The 21,912-nt window shown below is 37.0% G+C and overlaps 1 long non-coding RNA gene across 1 annotated transcript; it reads right to left on the bottom strand.

Moving 5' to 3' along the window:
- Nucleotides 1-3,753: 3,753 nt before the first annotated feature.
- LOC141571355 (uncharacterized) lies at nucleotides 3,754-18,527 on the bottom strand. Its single transcript, XR_012496114.1, has 3 exons — nucleotides 18,400-18,527; nucleotides 15,006-15,469; nucleotides 3,754-3,833 (listed from the first exon to the last, which is right to left on the bottom strand). It is a non-coding gene; the product is annotated as an uncharacterized LOC141571355 (long non-coding RNA).
- Nucleotides 18,528-21,912: the final 3,385 nt, after the last annotated feature.

Here is a 21,912-nt window from a genome sequence, read left to right as displayed (position 1 = left end):
TTTGATTAACATTTTATTGTCCAGATTTCTGTATACTTCTCTTTCTTTGGAAAAATAACAAACCAAAAACCCTACTCTATTGCTATAGTTTTGAGAGCAAGTTTCCAGCCAATCAAGGTTGTTGATTCTATTCATTATAATTCATCCTCCGTACACCGAGTGACTAGAACTTGGGATACGAACAACTTGGGAAGGATGCACACAATCATATTTTGACTAGAGCAGGAGTAGGTCTCTCAGTATTCAAAGGGCCCATTACAATGGGAATCGATGGCCTCTGCAGGCTGGAAGCTTAGATCTCAAATTATGAGAATTTTCTAAGTTTTCCAAAAGTGGGTATAACTGCAAGAGAGACCTCCAAATATTAGAAGAACTTGTGAGAAGTTAACATTGGGGATCATTCTCCAATGGGGTAAATACCTAGTGACATGGATATTACCCAACTGGGTAACATTCTCAGAAATGCAAGCCACCTACTTGAAACAACTAAAATGTGGAGGTTGGTTTGTTTCAGCAGTTAGCTTTACTCTTAGCTATAAATGGAGAGGTTAAAAGTCAAATGGAGCTCCAAGTTTCTATAGTGAAAAGAGTAAGAAACTATAATCCCGGAATAACTGTCAAAACTTTCTAAACTTTGCACACCCTTATGTCTTATTATCTACGTAGTTATAAATAGCAGAAAAACCTCTAAAACCAAAAGGAATCCCATCCTATGTCTTTTCTTTACCCCGTTCCTCCCTCTGTATGTTCTGTTCAAAGAATTGAAGTAATTGAGCAAGCTGACCATCAGGGAAGCAAGGCACTGAGTAGACCATTTACTTTGTCACAGACAATTTAAGAAAGAGAAGAGCCTCAGGAAATAGACAGGGTGGTGATATGATATGTTTAAGACTGGACAAAGGCAGTTTGTGTCTCAGGATCACAGGTGAGAAAAGAAGAAAGTGATCAGGGAAGCAAACATCAATATAAACCATTAAAAGTCCTATTGGGTTCCCCAACTCATTTGTTTTGGTAGGTTTCAATTTTATTATTTTTATTTTTCATAAAAACATCATAAACAATTAATGTGAGTATACCGATACAACTACTTCAAAATAGTATTTGACATTATCCGCTAAATATGAAGCTATGTTTATTCTATGACCCAACAATTCCACTTCTAGGTAGTGTAGCCCCTCCTTATCTGCAAGGGATATGTTCCAAGACCCGCGTGGATGTCTGAAAGGGCAGATAGTACCGAACCCTATAATAGACTATGATTTTTCCTATACACACATAATGTTTGATTTATAAATTAGACACAGTAAGAGATTAACAACATCATTATTAATTATTATTATAATTATTAACTAATAAAATGAAACAATTATAACAATATACTATAATAAAGTAATGTGAATATGGCATTAGTGAGTAAAACAAAGGTTACTTGAAAACAAGCATGGCACGTACTGTGACAGTTAATCTGATAACTGAAAGGCTAGGAAGTGACTAACCCGGTGGGTAGTGTTCATGGCATGGACACACTGAACAAAAGGATGATTCACGTCTCAGGTGGGCAGATTGGGAAGATGCAACATGTCATCACCCTACTCAGAACAGCATGCAGTTTAAAACTTATCAATTAATTGTTCATTTCTGGGATTTTCCATTTGATATTTTCAGACTTCAATTGACCACTGGTAACTGAAACTGTGGAAAGTGCAACTGGGGATGAGGGGGGATTACTGTGTGTTAAGCCACGAGAAAAATCTGAGTAAATTCCAAATGAACAAAAGAAGGGACTATAACTTCCAACAATAATGGGAAAGGGCTACAACTAAAAACTCTAATATACGTATGTAGAGGAGATGCCTACCTTAAACACATTACTTACTAGACAGGAAAACAATTTATCAGTTAATTACTGTTGGTTTGCAAACTGGCCCCCATACATGAAAGGCAAGAAGAGACTGAAGTAAGAGGCCACTCCACATTGGTAGATGGCATGTTTAAAAAGCAAGGGAACTTACATACAGATCTTGTCATGGGATACCAGAAGATGAGTAGAGCTCTGAACCCACCCTCCAGAATCTTAAAAGTTTACACAGAGGCCTTTACAGGGCTTAGTCACACATCCAGTCCAGATGTCTCAACAACACATGGCTCTCTCAAGACCATGTCTTTGAAAATGGCTCCAATTGTGGCAACAGTGGGTGGAAAATATATTCCAAGCACATGGGAGGGGGTGAAAAGCCTCCAATTGCCTGGGTCCAGTTTGTGGGTCAACTGAAAGTCACATCCTTTCGATGACCTCTCCAACAATTGCTAACTTAAAAGTTAGAATCAGAGCAAAATAAACCTTGGAAGTAGAATTATGGAATTATAAAAGCTAAACTTAGAAATGAGAATGGCAAAGAAATGACAAAAAAACAATTTAAAATCGTGAAAGAATATTTATACATTTCTCTATTAGTCTATTTGAAAACCTTCCAGTTTAAACATTAAACCACCTTGGAGATTGGGAACCCAAAAGAAAAAAGTTGTGCTGTGTGAACCCTAAGCAATTTAAAAATTATTCAGGATGTATAACATTCATGCAACATGGGAGAAAATAATAGCATCCACTGTGCATACATGCTGGGAAATATAAAATGAGGCCGATCAGTCCCGGGCATGTTCTTCATTGAGTGTGTTCCACGTGCCAGATTATTCAGTTCAGGACTTTGTATCCTGTAACAACAGATAGTGGAGCAAGCCATACTCATCAGTCCTCTTCCTCTACCCTGTGTGTAATGGGACATTTATATGCAACGACTGATCGTGTCAGTGGCAGAAACTGTGTGGGAAAGATAATGCGATCAATCCCAGCATCTCTAATTAGTGTTCATATGGGCTTCACTATGTCAAGAAAGCCCAGGAGAGGGTACAGCTGGTACTACTAATTACAGTTAAGGATCAAACAATTAAAATAAAATAATCTGCCTTGTAGAGGCCAAAGTGTAAAGATTACAGGAAACTGCCAAGTATCTTTGCTGAGAGGTATTTCCTGGGAAGAATAGACAGGATCTAGGCATGCTTCTGTTGAGGGCTCAGAGAAGTGATGAAAACGATATTGTTTATTTGATTTTTTGAACTTTTGGGGGATGGAACCTTTGGGAATTGAGCTCAGACAAAGAGATATAAACATCATTCAAGGAAATGAGCCGTATTATATGTGTTTTAATAAATTATCTCCTGATAATTTATTTTCCCTCTTCACATTCTAATACTAGTTTGCAAAAAGGATTCCAGATTAAAATTTGATGGAGAATTTCAGGCCTGAGAGCTGAGGGCCTGGACTTAAAAGTTGAAGTTCAAGTGATTTCTTCTCCTCCTAAAATCTCACCCATAAATTTAGGATTAAAGTCACAAGATAGCCTATAAAAATCTGGGATACTTATTTCTCTGATTTCTAGATTCAGGCAAAAGTACAACTTCTACAGTGGAATAAGTTAAAATTTATATATCGTAATATAAAGAATATATATTTTTAGTGATGCAGACCAATGAGAAGAATATGGAATACAGAACGTAAAAATTGATGGGAGCCCTGGAATACTGTTTGAACGCTTTTCTACGTATTTTCTCTCTGGGAGTCCTGAGCCTATGCTGATATGTCCTGGAGGTCTCTTTCCGTTGGGCAGAGTCCTTGATAAAAACTACTAAATAATATAGTCAGTTTCCTTTATATGGATTGACATACTCTAAAGAAATATAGTACATTAAGCTTACCATTTTATTGAGCACTTGACAGTGGGTCAAGAACTGTTCTGATTGATTTTCTTACATTATCAGTAATTCTGATGACAATCCTACAAGATAAAATTTATGTTAATATTTCCCAGGCATTAAAATAAGTGAAATTCCCTGACTTCATAAGTGGCAGAGCTGAGACTGGATCTCAGGTCAGCTTGACTCCAGCCATCGTACCATGAGAACTCTCTATTGCAGGCCTCATTGGGATTCCTTAAAAAAGAAAAAAAGAAAAAAAAGAATCATCTCGTGTCCCAGACAAGGGAAAGGGGTTTGCAGGAAGGAGATATGGTCAGTGAACATACTCACTGAATCATGGTCACGAAGAGAGTTTTGGAAAAGAAAATAACCCCAGTTTCACTTCCAGTGAATCAGTCTCCATTCAGACTTCGGAGAACTAGCCTACTTTCTTAACAGAAGGAGAGGTAACTGTGGGTCACTGCATTTGTCAATTACCCTAAGCTGGCCTCTCATTCACTTTTCAAGCTCCCTCAGATCAGAGTGAACTTGAAGGAAATCAAAGCCTTGAGCTGCCGGCATTGACCACCACCAACAAGGGCTGTAGCCTAGAGGCAGAAAAACTGACTGTATAGCCCAAGGTACAAGCTCCACAGTGGCACAAATAAGACTACAGCTGCTGACCTGAAGCAGAGGCAGGTTGGGGAGGGGGTAGACTCCAGTAGAGGTGAAATCAAGAATATTCAAAGCTAGTGGGAAGTCAGGGCAGAGTGGGAGGGGAACCCAGGCCATCGAATGGATCTCTCTGCACAGATACCATCGCTCCCAGAGCTCTGGAGATGAAGCTCTACCTACATTAAATAAGCTGAGAAGAAAAGATAGGGGCTTTTTGTCCTGGCGACACATTGCCTAAACACAGGGGAAAAGATATGTGGCTGCCAGGAGTCTGGTTTAAATAAAGTCCTGGAGGATAACATTTCTTTCAAAGCTCAGTTCATGTAAAAGCTGTTTCTTGTTGTGCTAATCAATCCTTCAAGTTAGTGTCCATATATCATTATAATAGAGCTATTTTGAACTGAATTCAGTATGGTGACATGTTTATGATTATTTTATTTACTTTAAAGAACATTATGGAAGGTGTGTTTATTTTGTGCTGCTATTAGCAAACTATTGCCACAAATCTTTCGATAATTCTTTCTTAGCAAGACAGGGAACTCAAAAGCTATAAAGGGGAGAAATAAATTTGACTACTCTAACATTTTTGATTTTCTCTATGTCAAAATATGCTATAAACCAAATAAAAGTTATTACAAGTAGGAAGAAAATATTTGTAAAACATATAATAGGCAAAGAATTAATGTCCCTAATAGACAAGGATAGCTGACAAATTATTTTTTTAAAAATCCAATTAAAAATAGACAAAGTATTAAAACAGCCAAATCTCTGAAGACTAAAAACAATGGTAAATAAGCATATTAAAGGAAACTCAACCACAATAATATCAAGAACACACAAATTAAAGCAAGAGAAAACAAGTTTTACCCATTAGATAATTTTGACCAACAGAGTACAGCAGAACTCACATAAAGCCAGTCCCCAGCCTAATTTTGAATTAAAAAGCCAAAGAATAACAAACACAGGATTCAGAATGATGGAGGGAGGCAGAAGGGGAGAAACACTTTAGTAAATGCAATGATATTGATAACATTCTATTTCCTGCCTAAATGATGGTTTTATAACTTACATATATGTCTCATATATTCTTATACATACATCAAATGTAATGTTGTAATATTTACAGGAAAAAAATTTTAATGAAATGACAGGGATAAAATGAATATAGCACATAGAGTCTATTTTTTAGGAAGCTTTGCTATGTCAGAAAGGAGGGAGATAGATCAATGTTAGAGAAGAGGAAAGAAGTGTTAACATACAATTTTAAGAAAGAAAGTTGAGCTTATTTCTACACATATGGGGAAAGTAATTTTTGAGTGATGCATAAATACACTTAAGGGTGTAGAGAATAGTAGACTTCATATCAACATTATAGGGCCTTCAGAAATTCTGCTGACCTGTCACATCCCACTGAAACTTGAGTTGCTAATTGTGAATGGCTGTCATTTTGCTCTTATTTTTTACTATATACCTGTATTAATTTTGCAGATTTTTAAAATTTTTTTAATTAAAATTTATTGGGGTGACAATGGTCAGTAAAGTTACACAGGTTTCAAGTGTACAATTCTGTAACACATTATCTATATATCACACCATGTGTGTTCACCATCCAGAGTCAGTTCTCCTTCCATCACTATACACCTGATCCCATCTACCCTCATCCACCACCCTCCTCCCCCTTTGCCCTCTGGTAACCACTAAGCTGTTATCTATGTCTATCAGTTTTTGTTTCTTTGTTTGTTTGTCTTGTTCCTTTGTTGCTTTCAGTTTTATACCCCACATATCAGTGAAATCATATGGTTCTCGACTTTTTCTGTCTGACTTATTTAAAAAGAAAATGCATTTGCTGTTCTGCTATACCTGACAAGAAAATGCCAAGCATGCACTATTTACAAATCTGTATTTAATTTTTGATGGACAGACAGAATTTTGTGAATATGAGTCAAATACAAGAATATGTTGAAAATAAAACAGGTTGTTTCCCATACAGAATTCTGTTCAAATATTTCCTAAGGAAACTAACAGCTGTTAATCATCATGGGTCCCCTTAAGCGTCTAAGAGGACCCCTAAGTTCTCCACTGTCAAGAACTACAGAGAAGGCTCATTAGCAGACACCAATGTGTTCCCCAAAAATCTGATGTGAAGATGCATCTAATATCTATCTTAAACTTTATGGAAGCACATGGACCAAACATAATTCACATGGCCCTTGAGGACTGAGCCATCATTCCCATCACATACCTTGGAGAGCTATCAGGCAATTATTACTCTGGAATCTAAGGCAAAACTTTAGAAATAAATATGTGTATTTCAATGAACTTTAGCCCCAAGTGTATTTTTTAATTTGTTCAATGCCTGTCCTGTCCTTGGTGATTTGCTAAGTACAGAGCAACATGTCCTTGAATAGGAAGTTCATCTTCAAGGAGAGGTGGCTGTAACATTGTAACCGGGTATTGAAGCAACAGCTGAAGAAGAGGTCAAATCTCAGAAGCCTGAGGTTAGGAATTCTCTTTTATCTGCACTTGTATCATCTACCTATTATTTTTTCTTTTGAAAAGAAAGATTTGTTCCTCCTGAAATTTGAAATGATGGAAAAAGACAGCTTATCCCTTGATAATGGACCAGTGAGAAAAATTCCATGTATTGCCACTATTGAGTATGGGACCAAACTAGAGCTGCTGCTGATGTTTGGGGCATGCAGGATCCTGGGTTATCTGCTGAGATTCTTGGGGGTGTGATGCCTTGCTGGGAGAAACGCAGGCAACTGCAGTGTAACAATTATAATGATGTGAACTATGGGCAGAGCAGCCGTAGGTTAAAAGGCACAGGATCAGACCTAACAACATTTGAGCAAGGATCTAGGAAGGGAAGTTATTTCTGATGAAACTAGTTTAGCTTTATGAGGAAATGAGGATTCACAAATGTGAGCTCAAGAATGAAAATGCCAGGCCGCAAAATCAGGAGTGAGATGAGTTGGCTGTGTACCAGTGTGCTATTCCAGCACTCTTAGATTCTCATGGGGTGGGGATTCAAATATAAATGAGTCATTTAAAAAGCCTCTGTCCTATGTTGACTTTTTCTTGAATTTGGAAAGGTCAGAATCTCTTTGCTCCATATATTATGATCGTTCCTATGTTATTTTTAATTGAGACTTAATCCAGTTTGACTCCTAGAATTTGCAGGGGCATAAGCCTTCAGCTTTCTTGATCAGCCATAATATCTTTGACAGAATAAAATGACCACCTGTATCTTTTTGGTGGAACAATAACCAGAGAACACAGAAACATGAACCACAGCCTAGGAAAATATTCTATTAGCAGCATTCTGTCATACCTACCTACCATTTGTATATCATTTATAACATACATTGGGAAAAAATAAATCATTTTTCAAGATTTCAGATTTGTGCCCGAAATGTGAATAAACAACACTCTACCATGCTCCCAAACGTGTTCTTACATTTGTGAACAAAATAGTTGGAGTCACGTCAGCCTTCGGGACCTCACCTCTGTGGGGAGCATCCTCTTACAGGGCCTCCTTTAGCTTCCAGCCCTGTCACTTACATGAAGTGAAGGAGCCTGAAAATAGCTAGGCCTTTGCTCAGACTTGGAGTCTGATTGTAAATCAAGTCTCTGTCTTCCAGTGACTTGTTTAATTAGCCTGGAAATACTTCCTTTTCAAGCCTAGTTTTCATATCCCAAAAGATACATCTAAACAAGCAAATCTCTTGACAATTTTAAAGTACTATTTTTTACTTTCACATCTTAAAATAAGATAGGACCTAACGATTAAAAAGTAGCCCCAGATTTATGATGTGGGAAAGAAGTATAGGATTCACCTATTTTTTGTCCATTTTAATGCCACACTTATAATGTCTTTGCCCCAGGCTTTGTAATTTCCCCCTACTCCTTCCTACTCTACTGCTAAGCAACCCCATCTATTACATCAAAATTAAGCTTTCTAGAGCACAACTCTGACACGGCACACAAAATCACACACAAAAATCCTAGTTTTTATTGAGTGCCAATGTGACAAGAACTATTCCAGATGCTTTAAATATATCATTGTTACTTTCCACAACAATTCTGAAAGATGGGTCTTATTTTCCCAATTTTAAAAATAGACCTATTCTGGTTAAAAATCTAATCAGGATTATACCCTTTCAAGCAAGATAGAAATTTAGTGTAGGAAAAACTATTTTTTTTCTCCAAGGTTAAGAAATACTTTTTTACTATTCATTTAGAAAATTATCTTAACAAGAGAAAAAAATAAGTGTTCTTTTAAAAAATCATAGCTTCAAGAATATCCTGACTTTCTAGAATTTAAAAAAAAAAAAAACCCAAGAAATTTATCTGTAATTTCTCTGTTTGCTGTTATTTTCATTTGCTTCGCTTTTCCCCATAGTAGTAACAAATGAAGCAACTCATTTGCATGGCTGTTCACCCTAAAGCCTGCTCAGAACTGTCCTCAACCACAGTCTAATCCAAAATCCCGTCTTATTCAACATGCATCACCACATGGCAGTGTGTCGGGTATCAGTTTATTGCCTTTCTGTTCTGAATGCGCTCTTCAATATATACTCTGTGATAGGCAAGGGAGTTCTTTAAGCATTTCTCCTTTGAAGTGAGCGTGATGTTAAGTTCAGGTACAGGGTGCTTGAGGGACATTATAGGAGGAAGAGGCTCTCCTCCATTTTCCTGTATGGGTTGGGGTTTCATGTTGTAGATGTAAGGACCCCCAACCACAGACTCAGAACACAGTCCCTCTGTGACCTAGTAGCCTCGGTCTTAAGAAATCACACCCCCATATGGCCCATGTGCTATAAAGCCCCATTTACCCCCACTAGCATCAAAATTTCCACTGAACATTCATACTGCTAATTGCTGATATCCTGCTCCCTCACCTGCAGTCGAGAGTATTCCTGCCCAGCAGCTCTAGATCAGGTCCAGTGTGGCCGAATCAGCCAACTTCTGCTGACTGGTGGGCTGAATCACACCTTCTTCAGCAAGGTCTGAACCCCGTCCAGGTGTGTACTTCCCTGGATACTCTCCCTCACCCTACTGTACCGCAAAGAATTTTCTTACATCTCATAGTTACTCTTTTATCATAGTTCATACTTGTTTATATTAAACTTCCCCTGTTTAACTTACTGTGTAGTTTCTATCTCCGAGTTGGACCCAGACTGAAATATGCATAGTGCCTGGAATTTAGTAAGAACTCAACAATAAGCTACCGCTACTTCTGGGAATTCTATTTTTCCACTTCTTTTCTGTTTCTTGTCCATTTTAATGCCACACTTATATTATCTTTGCCCCAGGCTTTGTAATTTCCTCCTACTCCTTCCTACTCTACTGCTAAGCAACCCCATATATTACATCAAAATTAAGCTTGCTAGAGCACAACTCTGACAGCGCACACAAAATCATCCACAAAAATGCTAGTTTTTATTGAGTGCCAATGTGATAAGAACTATTCCAGGTCCTTTAAATATATCATTATTACTTTCCACCACAATTCTGAAAGACGGGTATTATTTTCCCAATTTTAAAAATGTGTGAACTACTGTTCAGAGTGGTTAGAAAACTTAACCAGCATTGCATAGTTATTAATTAATGAAACTAGGATCAGACATATGCTCGATTCTGAGGCCTCTACTCATTCCATCCATGCTTTGTGCAAGTAGCTCTCTTCTTTAAAAGCATTTACTGGTGTCCTGTTGCCCCCTGAGCCCAGGGCAACTGTTATCTTGATCATGAAAACTTCTCTGAAATCCACCCCACCCCAACTCTTACAGCATTTTTAGTAGATGTCTCATAAGACCAAGATGCCTTAAATTATATCTATGCTATGTACCTTGAATTCTAAGATGATAAAGAAAAAAAATTATTTTATACTCCAGCCTTCCTACCAGAACTACCAGAATATGACTTATTTTTTATGTTATGCAAGACAAAAGAAATAGATGACCTTTGATTCATACCTCACATCACACCCCTAAATTAACACAAAATAAATCATAGAACTAAATGGAAAAAATCTAACATGAAAATTCTAGGAGAAACTATATGATAAAAATCTATGTGAGCTTGCGTTCAACAAAGATTTCATAGATATGACATCAAAAGCACAATTTATAAAATAAAAGTTAGATAAATTTGACTTTATCAAATTTAAAAACGTCTTATTGTATGTCACTTATAACTCAATGAACTGGTTAAAAATAACTTAGAAAAATAACAATTACCTACTTTTTATTATACTAAATAAAGGCATGAAAAGAAAATAATTACTATGCTATTACTATTATTTCATAAATAAAGGATATGTAAAACAAAAAGTAAGAATAATCTCATAGTAACAAAAGAAAGTCCTTCAAATTGAATTCATATATTTAGTTTAAACTTACTACATTATTTTTATTTTTCTCAATTTTCAAGGACTAATGAAAAGCATTTCACTAAATAGAAAATTTCTCTGGCATTGGCAAACTACTGACCTTCAGAATTAGATAACATAACCCTTAACCTACCTTTATTAAACACCGTTTATTGCAACTGGAGATTTTACAGAGACTACAAAAGAAATATTTCCAGTCATCATTTCTTGAGAGCCTTAATGCTAGCATTAGTATTATTCCTTGCTAAAACAGTTGTTCAACATTTGCAAATCATTGAATCAATATTATCAGTAAACTGTCCCACAAAAATAGGTCAATATAAATGGTTTCAAAGAAATAAAATATATTTTATTATAATATACCCTTGGCATTGCATTCCCAATTTGTGCAATGTCCTTTTTCTAGCATTGCTTAGTGTGCATTAATTAGAAAGGTCAAAAATGTCCTTTTGATGGAAACTTAGGCACAATTCTGTGGATGTGAGACACGCTAGGAAGAATTTGTCATTACAAATCCCCAAATAAACCTGTTGGTCTGCCAGTTAGGAAACTTACAAAGAAGCCTGACAAGATGCCAAGTCTGCACACTGTTATCTTGTTCCGATCTGATTTTCCTATTAAGATTTAAAAGCCTAAAAATTGAGCCTTTGGCTGATTACTTTTGGGTGAAACTATAGTAACTAGATATCTAATGCAGCAGCTTAAACCATGACAATGATAAAATTTGAATATGTTCCTTATCCATTCTCTAAATACTGATTTTTTTTTTTTAAATTCCCCACGGGTGTTTTTGGTGAGTCTTTGAGACCTTACTTTAAGAAAATACTTTGAAGTAGTCTCTGGAGAAAACATGTCAGAACCAAGACAAAAGCGCTACAGAGCTATTTCAGCTCACAGTTACATGATCAAGGATGCTTCATTAAGAACTCAAGGCAGCTTTTAAGCAATACAGCAAGGCCTGAGTCAACTTGCAGTTTTAAAACAGACCAATAAAGTGAAGAGAAAATTAATAAAGAAAAACCCAAGTTCAGCAAAGCTCCTGACTTACTCCAAATTTGATGCATATGGGTGTGAGAATAACAGCTAAATACTAATTTATTAATAGTCTGTAACTTTGAGTTTACACGCTGCATTCCCTAAAAAAAGAGGAGGGAAAAAACGTCCCTTGAAGGATGAGGACATTCTAATTAGAATTAAGGAAGTAGAAGAATAAAACATTATTCTAGATCTTGTTAACGAAAAGCCTTATTTTGTGAGGAGTACAGAATAAGAATATTTTTCTCTGCTCCAGTCTGAGTAACATTTCTTTGGGGACTAAATGTACTTAAAGGTTTGCTGATGGCTGACTCCCTGATTCCTCTTTCTCTAGAGAAAAAAAAAAGAAATCAGCGAAATTAGACTCTTGGGAAAACCCTAATGGTGTATCAGAACGGCATTTTAATGTTCCAATAATTAGGAGTAATTATTTCTGCATATTTTTGGCCTGAGAAGTCTGCTTTTCTGGCTATGAGAAGTAATAGCCTGAGAAGTCCTGTTTCATGGCAAAAAAAAAAAAAAATTCTAGGTGAGGAATGTATGTTTTATCTGCTGGAGGCAGAGTCATGGTGATGGTGGCATAGTACAGGCATATCAGTCAGGCTCAGAGTTTTCAGCTGTTTTTTCATTTGGGACAATGATTGAGTACTTATGTCAATTTCTTCCTCATAATTACATTTAATTACGGTACAAAGGTGTTCAAGGGAGACTCATCCATTGGATCACCTAATATAGTGATACAGGAAAGAAAAGAAGATCCAGACTATATATACTTGTGTGTGTGCACACACAGTACTTACTGGCTCCTCTTAAGTCACTAGTTAGTGTTCTATTTCCACTTCCTATCAATCAAGATGAAAGTTTAAATTGCAAAGATGGGGTGAAATTGGAAGACTTGGAAACATTTTAAAGAATTTTTTTATTAATTATATAATTTGGGTCAAGATGTAGCTCTTTGAGTTGAATTCAACTGAAGTATCTCATTGCTGTTTTAAATGGGGTTCCTTGACTCATGAGAACAACAAAATCTCCCAATTTACTTACAGTCATATTAGTCTTTCTATGTCTATATCAGTCGTGGATACATGTGCTAGAAACTACATAGTAATTTAAACAAGGAAGGTTTAATATAAAGAATTATTAACTTTTTACAAGGAATGAACTAAGAAGAAACAAAATAAAACTCCCCAAAATACTCTAGGGCTCAGGAAATACACCCAAGAAAGGAACAAACTTGAAAGTGGTAGAAATGGGGTTCCTTACTAGGGTGGGGATTCAGACCTCATTGTGGAAAGTAAGGTTGCAGCCCACTGGATGACAGAATATTTCTGCATTGTCCTGGGCTCGAGCTTGTTCAAATTCAGAAGGCCAACGTAGAAACAGAACTGTCTGCTGTGGGGCCCACAAATTGTCCAGGAAGGTGCATGCCAGCGTTGCTGTTGAACTTGGAAAGCCAGATGGGACACCAGGTGACCTAACCAGGATGCTGCTAGGAAGCTTCCCACAGGGAGCTCACCTAATGGCCATCAATGGGAAAGCTCCAGGAAGTCAACTGGGTGCTCTTGGAACTCATTCTGTGGAAGATAGCTGTGCTGCACACAGAGCTTGCTCAGAAGCTAAGGTGCCCCTGAACTTGCTTCCATGAGGTCATATCTATAACACTCCCAAAGCCACCTACTGAACTCATCAAGGGTCATCTCCATTGGATACCCTACGTATCAGCATAACCCCATACAAGCAGAAAGAAGCAAAGCACCCCAGACCCAGAAAGAGAAGCCCCTTCCTCCTCCAGTGTCCCTCGAGAGCCTGTTACTAACAAAGATTAACATTGTGCCAGCTGGTGGGAAAGAAATGTTCCAGCATCACAAACAGGGCACTGAAGGGTAGGTTTGGAGCTAAGAGGCCATAAATTTATAACTGGGACAATTTAATAAACCAATACCTAAATGAACAAAGCGGTGATACATTCACCTTCACTTACGTCATGAAGATTCTACTATGTACTGTCCAGGAATACGAGCCTCCTGGAGGCTCCTAATCATGTATACATTTCATAGCATTAAAATGATGCCATTTTCTAGAAGAACTGCAGCGTTTCGCTTACCTTTGATGTTAAAATAAAAGACCAAAATGATATCCCTTTCACAACACAATTCTTAAAAGTTGTTTTATACAATTAACTTACTGGAAATCCGAAAGTATCACTACATCTATCTACTCAAATAATATCATTCAAATTACCTAGAAATAAATCAACATTTTACTGTGGTTTCCTGAGCAGTTCCTGTAAGTCTATAGGTGGTTGTAAGGGTTAACTCCAGCAAGTCTGGAATTGACCTGAACTTTTTGCTTAAGTACATGTAAGGCACAATCTCTGGCCAAAGCAGGGGAGTTATTGATTAATAGTATTGGTTTGTAACTAAGAATCTGAGGAGTTTCAGGATCATTCGTACCATCTTGCCAGCTTTGTTGTTTGATAATAGTGAGATTGATGATTTACAACTGCTCTAGGAGAGACTCCTGCAGCTGAGAAATGAGGTGGGGAGCATGGTTCTTTGCTGTTACCTGGTAAGAATATACCTGCTTGACCAATGGGCTATAAGAAATTCTGGCAACAACTCTATTTGGGGCTCCCTGGTTTCCAGGGGTTCTGTACACATGCCTGTGTTTCCTGATTCAAGAGGAAAAGTTTTCCCAATGTGGCCCTTACAGAGAGAAGGCAGTTAGTTAGAAGTCATGTCTGTCTCTCTGGTCCCTTGCTGTCAGACAACCTTTGGCTGCCATGCTTCTCCTTACCTTAGTGATGTTGTTGTATGTATCCTTTTCTTGAAGCAAACTAGATTTATAAGCATTGCTATTTGGGGTCCTAAGTCTTCTTTAGCAATTGTTTTCTGTCTGTCTGCCATTGTTAGTGCAGAAAGGTTGGTTTAATAATCGCTGGGCCCCACAAAATGAGTGTTGACTGGAAACCTCAGAAGCTTCCCAGGTGTAATCTGAGGACAGAAAGAGACTGAAGAAAGAGGCAGACCACTCCCGAACGGTAGGTGACAGGTTTAATGAGCAAGGGAACTTACAGAGGCCTGTCTTAGGTGGCCGCAAGACGAGTCTACCTACACACCCACCCACCAGAATCTTAAAAGTTTATGTAGAGGGTTCAGTCACATACCCAGTTCAGATTGTCTCCACACATTTATATCTCAAGGCTGTATCCTTGGAGCAGCTTCTGGGAGTGATGAGGCCACGCAGAACGCACATTCCAAGGACAGGAGAGGGTGAGGAACCTCCAATTGCCTGGGTCCAGCTCATGGGTCAAGTGGCTGTCATGGCTTCCTGATGACCTCCTCCCACAATGGAAAAATCTTCCAAAGGTAGAATAGGTTTCACCCCAGAGAGAACCACTGGGGAACAGTGCAGTTTTGTAAAGACTTTTTTTTGAGAGCCTGAGAAACTTTCCATTTGGCACCTCACCTCTTCCCTTGCTTGAAATTTCTCTAGATTTGACAACTGTTAACAGGATTCTACATCCCATCCTGTTGCCTTTAATATTTCCAAGCCAGTAAGTTTTTGGCATTTTTATAATGAAACTCAAATGATGAAATGTGCTGGCTCTGGGTTGCATTTTTCCTTTTTCTGAAAAGCAAAATATTGAGAATAGTTTGCAACAAACGATACTTACATTTTTCATGTCAGTTTTTCATCTCGTAAAAGAATATCATCACTTCACCTCCTTATTGAATATCTGAGGAGTCCATTGGATTTGCTTGGTTTTTGCAAAGGACCATCCCCTCCCAATAAAAGCCATTAGTTCCTCTGCCTAGAAATATCTTTCATTTTGTAGCAGTTATTCCTTAAAGCTCTGACTGCGAATGTTTACTGTAAATTAGGATAAGGAGGGAAGTACACATTTTTCAATATACTGTCAGTTTAATGACATTCAAATAGTGTTATTTTTCTTTTTAAAAAACTAAAAAATACAAAGTAAGGTTTTGTTCAGGACTTAAATAGTAGTTGTGTTTAGATTTTACATGATTCATGTATTGGATATAATTTTTGACTAGCTATTGTCATGTAGCCAAAGACATGTTTTAATTTAAAAAGTTGCCAAATATTAAACCCACAGGTGAAACAAAGCATCAAGGCTGTTCCCCCACCTACCATCTCTGATGTGATGACCTAGGTTAAGACCTAGCCCTGCTTTGGTGGACAGCAGCTGAGGGTAGAAGAAGTATAATTAAAGAAAGTAGAATTGGCCGCAGTGCCCAGCTTTCTTGTCTAGGTGATCTGAAACACAACTTAATGCCTCTCAGTTTCCACAATAAAACCAAACCAAGCAACCTAAGAAGGGGGCCAGGAATCAGCCGAGGTCCAAGAGAGATATAACATCCCCTCCATCTCCAGCCACATCATTTATCTTTGGGTCCTTGAGGTGGGACATTAGGCTGAGAGCAATTGAGGCTATCTACTGTTCCCCATCTTGTCCAGTAAATAGCCTCCCTTCCTCTTTTCAATTTTTAAAGCTTATTTAATTTGCTTGAACCATGAGGGTATAAGTTAGAGAAAATTGAAACAAGCTGTCTGTAAATTAAGTGAACCCAGAAGCCATACCCAGTACATTTCAAACTGTTCCTTTAAATGAAGTTGTTATTATAAAATGTTTCTATTTTATTAAATTTTTAAAGATGGTGTTGACCTTTCAGAATGTGAATTTGTCCTGACAGAGAGTTTAGAAACTGCAAATATAGGGCAAAATCATAAAGATTGTCCTAATTATAGGTAAATATAAATATTTGCATAAAAATGCCTTTAAAATACTTGCCAAAATCTTTCATCCATAACGTCATCTTTGTTCAATGAAACAGTGGCTCAAATAGCTTTTCTCTACGACTTCCCTGCAGTGTAGCAGGAAGACAAAGCTGAATTGATAGCCTTGGCTGTCATTTGACACAGATATTCTCAGTGGAAGACATTTCTTCGATTACCGTATTCAGCTTGCTAGCCTCAGTCACTGAGCACAATGGAAAAGGAAAGAGGGGATGAAATAGCAAACTGAAAATTTAGCCCAGCCTTTAGATTGGACCAATCTGGGTATAAATCCCAGCACCCAGCGGTACCACTGACTGGTTGTATGAAATGAAAAAGTTAAGTTCTCTGAACCTCGGTTTTCCCACTTAAAACATCAAAATATCATTGTGGTTATTATAAGAATTTAAGTGACGCCTCACATAGGGCCTACAACATCAGACATCCTCAAATTATTGCTGATGCCATTAGTATAGTTATCATTACGGTTTATCTGAATTTTAGGCATAGCTCTGCATTTTTGCCTCGGTAAGCCTCTGTTTGCTCATCCATCAAGTCTTGACTTGTTTTAGAACTATACAAAGCCTAACAAGACTCTTAACAAAAATTGGCACTCTAAATCAGTGACATTTTTTTCTTATTAAAATTCAATAGGACAGAGGTCACTGTCTTTTGCAAAAAGATTATGACTTGGGATTATCTGCGCTATGTGAAGGTAGTATTGGGGTGTCACTTCCCAAGTTGATAGGCAAGCTGCCTTAATCTATATCTTAGAATGTCTCTAAGGAAAGCTAGAGTAGTCAGTGTGACTGTAAAAAGCATTCACATTTGAGATTCAATCAGGAGATAAATATGCTTAGTTATGCGTCAAACATTAGTATTTATGATGGTTCCAAAAGAGCATATGCATATTTTGCACATTTTTATAAAGAAATATGATTGTTTAAGGAAAACAAATTATGTTAGAGTGTAATTGGTTGTAGACAAGAATTGAAAAGGCAAGTAGTGGATTAATTGCAGTTGGAATTTCAAAACTAGTAAAATTAATCAATGACATTGGAACAAATGCCTAAACATTGGAAGGGAATAAAACAAGTTAGGCACCTACCATATACCACACACATATAAATTCCAGATATACCATTGATTTAAATTATAAAAAAAAATAGGAAAACTTAAAAAAAATAATAATGTAGAAGTATATTTTTAATTTTTATAATGGGAAATCCCTTTCTTAACATATTACCAAAATTAAAAATAATATAGGGAAAGACTAACAAATTTGACTACCATCCCAAATGAAGTTTCTCTATGGCAAAAGGTACCATAAAGAAAGTTAAAAAAGACAGATGAAACATTTTGAAAGTACAGTTCAACATGTATTGGACAAAGGGTTGTTATCATTATGGATGAAACTGTGATAGCATTTTGAAAGCATCCCTGCCTTTAGTTCAGAGATATCCCAAAACAATGCCAAACCAAGCCACTCTTACCTCCATACAGGAGGTTTCCAAGGGAGTCTTACGTAAGGAATCAAAGCAGAACTTGAATCAAACTACCATTTACTAACAGCTAACATCTATACAAGCAACTAATATTCCAAATGCATTAAAATTTGATTCAGAACACAAGCCTTGGTCTCAGGGTCTCATCTGAGCCTTTTCGTCCTCCAATTCTCACCTCTCAACACTCCCCTCTCCTATATAATTTATTAAAAGCATTCTCAGGAATACCTACATAGAACAAACAAGGGGACTAACCTTAAATAGTGTTCTGATGTTGGTTTATCAGTTCTTCCACAGGAATACAAGCAAGAATGGAAAGAAATTGCAGTCTTGGCTTTTATGCCTCACACTGGAAGCCCTAAAGAGAGAAGGGAATATGGATCTCTCTGATTTAAAGATACAATAATCGTATCTATTTTAATTGTAGCCCAATCAATGAGTCAAGCTCTAACTAGCTATATTAACAAATGTCTCTCCCTCAGAAGTGGGTGACAAAAAGAAGACAACACCAGTGTAGGAAAGACATGAGAATTCTTTGTATTATCAGAAAAACTAAGTGGAAATCCAGGAATCCATTTGGAGAAAATTATAGACACCTCTGTTCTCACTAAATTCTGAGCCTCCCCCTAATCACAAAGAGTAGACAAATTATTAAGAAAATGGCCCTGGAATTAGAAACCTGTCTCCACCATGATTAATTGTGTGGCCATGATCACATGTCTTACACTCTTAAGCTCATTCTCTTACCTGTTAAATTGAAATAATACTTACCTCTTGGGTTTGTAGCAAGCATTAAAGGAGAAGCACTAAGAAAACTAATTTCTGCTACCTTATCCTATGGTATTTTTCACCAAGAAATAATCCAAATTGTAGGTTTAATCCAGTGCCTAACACATAGTAAAAAGTCAATAAATGTCTTACAGTTTAGTCCTCTACAATATCAAATTTTCTCAGAAATATCTTTTAACTACCACAATATTAGCCAACCCAGTATTTCCAGGTTTCGTACTAGCAGAGAACCTGGTTCAATACGTGGTAGAGCTCTATGCATTCTTGTTACATCAATGTTCAAACCTTGCACAAGTGACTCAGAGAGGAAATCATTCAGCAAATGTTCTGAACAAAGTCTTTGACTTCCTGGTGGCTTGTCACTTTTGATTTAGTGACTTGTTTCCAAGAAATGAAGCATTTTCTTTGGAACTTAGTACATTGGCTTTTAGTGCTAGTCTTTAGGAAACTTTTGCGACTATCAACATGACTGTTGGATGGATTGGACCCCCTGTTTTGGTCCCACTGTTCATGCCTAGATCAGTTTCGGTAGTGCTACAAATTACCCGAAGTCAAAAGCTAATACTAAAACATTGTTGCAAGCCACTGGATGTAATCTGGAATCTTCTTGGAGAAAACTGGATTGACAGATTTTCTTTAGACAAGATAATTTTCAAATACTTTCCAGCAGTTCACCCTAAGGGCCTCAAAAGACTTGTTTTGTCTGTCTTCTATTTCCTCTACTGACATTAAGCAGGAAAGGTATAATTACTTTTAATTTAACTTGTAGGTTTATTTGCATGGGAACAAAATTTGAGTCCCTACAGCTTCAGTCTGCCTCACAATATAAAGTCTATTATTGGCTAAGAGTTTTACAGAGAAGGGGAAATAAAGGGCCTAATTCTGGCTTAATCAATTCACCTGTCCACATTTCACTACCAGACATGATCAAAGCTACATAAAACCATCATCCAAAGTGACCTTATAATCCTCCTTTGCTCCTGAAATTTCCAACCCATTATTTGAGGAAAGGCTGCTTTGATAACATATTTAAATATATTTTTTATGTCCAAACCTTGATCTTGGTTACAGCTAAACCACGGAGTTAATGAGCCCTGTTAGAACAAAGGGAAGAAATCATTCTCTGTTATAACTCACATTATACCACATTCTCACAAGTAACAAAAAAAAATATGGTGGCTCCTGACTTAATGTGTGACTGTACATCTGAGTCAAATGAGAAATACAGCCGTCCCTCACACAGCAATAAGGGCTAACCTATGTTTTATTACATGGACATAACTCTGTTTTGACTTAGAAGAAATATAAAGATGGCTGACTCACATAGGTTTCTGAGCTTTAATATTTTATTCTATTTTAGTTACTACAGAAACTTAAAATCTGAAAAGTTGAACTGTCAGTGAAGCAACACATTCTTTTCTTATTCTTTCATAACTAGTTTATATTAAATGCATCTCACATAGCAAAGTTCTTTTTCTACCCCCAGAGAATCTGGCAGCCACAAGACTTAGCTTTACCAGCGTCTGTGGGTATCTCTGAGCAGCAGTCAAGTACTACGAAACAATAATGGAGAAGTCACTGATATTTGATAGAAATATCTCCAGCAGCTCATCAAAAATTTGGCATAAAAAATTAATTTCTGAAATATTTGAAGCCTTTATTTAAACTCATTTTTGGAGACCAAAGGGAAATCATATTTTTAAAATCTCATAAAAATGAGTTCCATGGTCCATTAAAAATCTTTTTGCTGTTGTATGATTTCTTTTGTAGTAAAATACATTGCTTACGAAGACATTTCAACTCGATAGGGCCCTTAAATAAAATAGTAGAAAAGAATGGAGGAAGAAAGTGGAACTGACATGTGTTAGGTACCGATACTTTGCTGGGAAGATCACAATTCATTATATAATTATTTCTTCAATCTTCACGACAATCTTTTTAAAAATGTGGCAGCAGTAAGTACAGTGGATAGAGACACAGGCTTTGGAATCAGCTTCATTTAGGTTCATATCTATTCACGAGCCAAGTGACAGTCAAATTACTTAACCTCTCTGAGTTTCAGTGTCTTCCTCTCTAAATAGGGGTGAAATAGATCATAATGTTATTTTGAAGATTTAAGGAGATAATTATAATAAAATTCTTAGCAGAGTGCAATGCACATAGCAAGTATTCAATATGTGGAAGCAAAATAAAAGATCAGCACTATTGTTCACTTAACAAATTCATAAAATGAGGCTCAGAAGTCAAATAATTTGTCCACACCACAAAGGTAAATAGTAATGGGACTTTAGATTCATTTTTATCTCTCGGGTCCCAAAATCCATGGTCTTTCAGTTCCAGATTCCTCAAAGAATTAGTACATAAAATTCCATAATGAAAATCAAAAGGAATGTTGCTATGGATTAAATGTTTATGTCCCCCTGAAATTCATATGTTGAACCCCTAATTTCCAACGTGCTTGTATTTGGAGATGGGGCCTTTCAGAGGTAATTAGGTTTAGATGAGGTCTGGAGGATGTGGACCTCATGATGGGTTTAGTTGCCTTATAAAAAGAGAAAGGTAGAGAGAGATCACTTTCTCTCCACCATTTGAGGACACAGTAAAATGGTAGCCACCTGCAAGGCAGGAAGAGAGTTCTCTCCAGAGTTTGACCACACTGGCACCCTGATATTGGACTTTCAGCCTCCATCACTGTGAGGAAAAGAGAAAATATTGGCATCTAGTTCCTGCCCCTTTAATGTCCCTTTTTGTTTATGTATGAGATGAATAATACAGGTGTGTACTCTCTTAGCCATTCATAACTCATAGGAATAGTAGGAATATTTCCTAAAAGAAGGGTGAGTGGCAGATGAATGGAAGTTGAAATGTCATGTAGTATAATACAAAAGATGGTCACCTAGATGACAGAGTCTGTGATCTGGGTAATTTCCTTTAGAAGGGGCATCTGCAAGGCAGGACTGTGACTGACATATTTAGTTC

This window comes from Rhinolophus sinicus, linkage group LG04 (genome assembly GCF_036562045.2).
Source record: "Rhinolophus sinicus isolate RSC01 linkage group LG04, ASM3656204v1, whole genome shotgun sequence".
In the NCBI taxonomy this organism is placed as follows: domain Eukaryota; kingdom Metazoa; phylum Chordata; class Mammalia; order Chiroptera; family Rhinolophidae; genus Rhinolophus; species Rhinolophus sinicus.
This window is presented reverse-complemented; position numbering and strand designations above follow the sequence as displayed.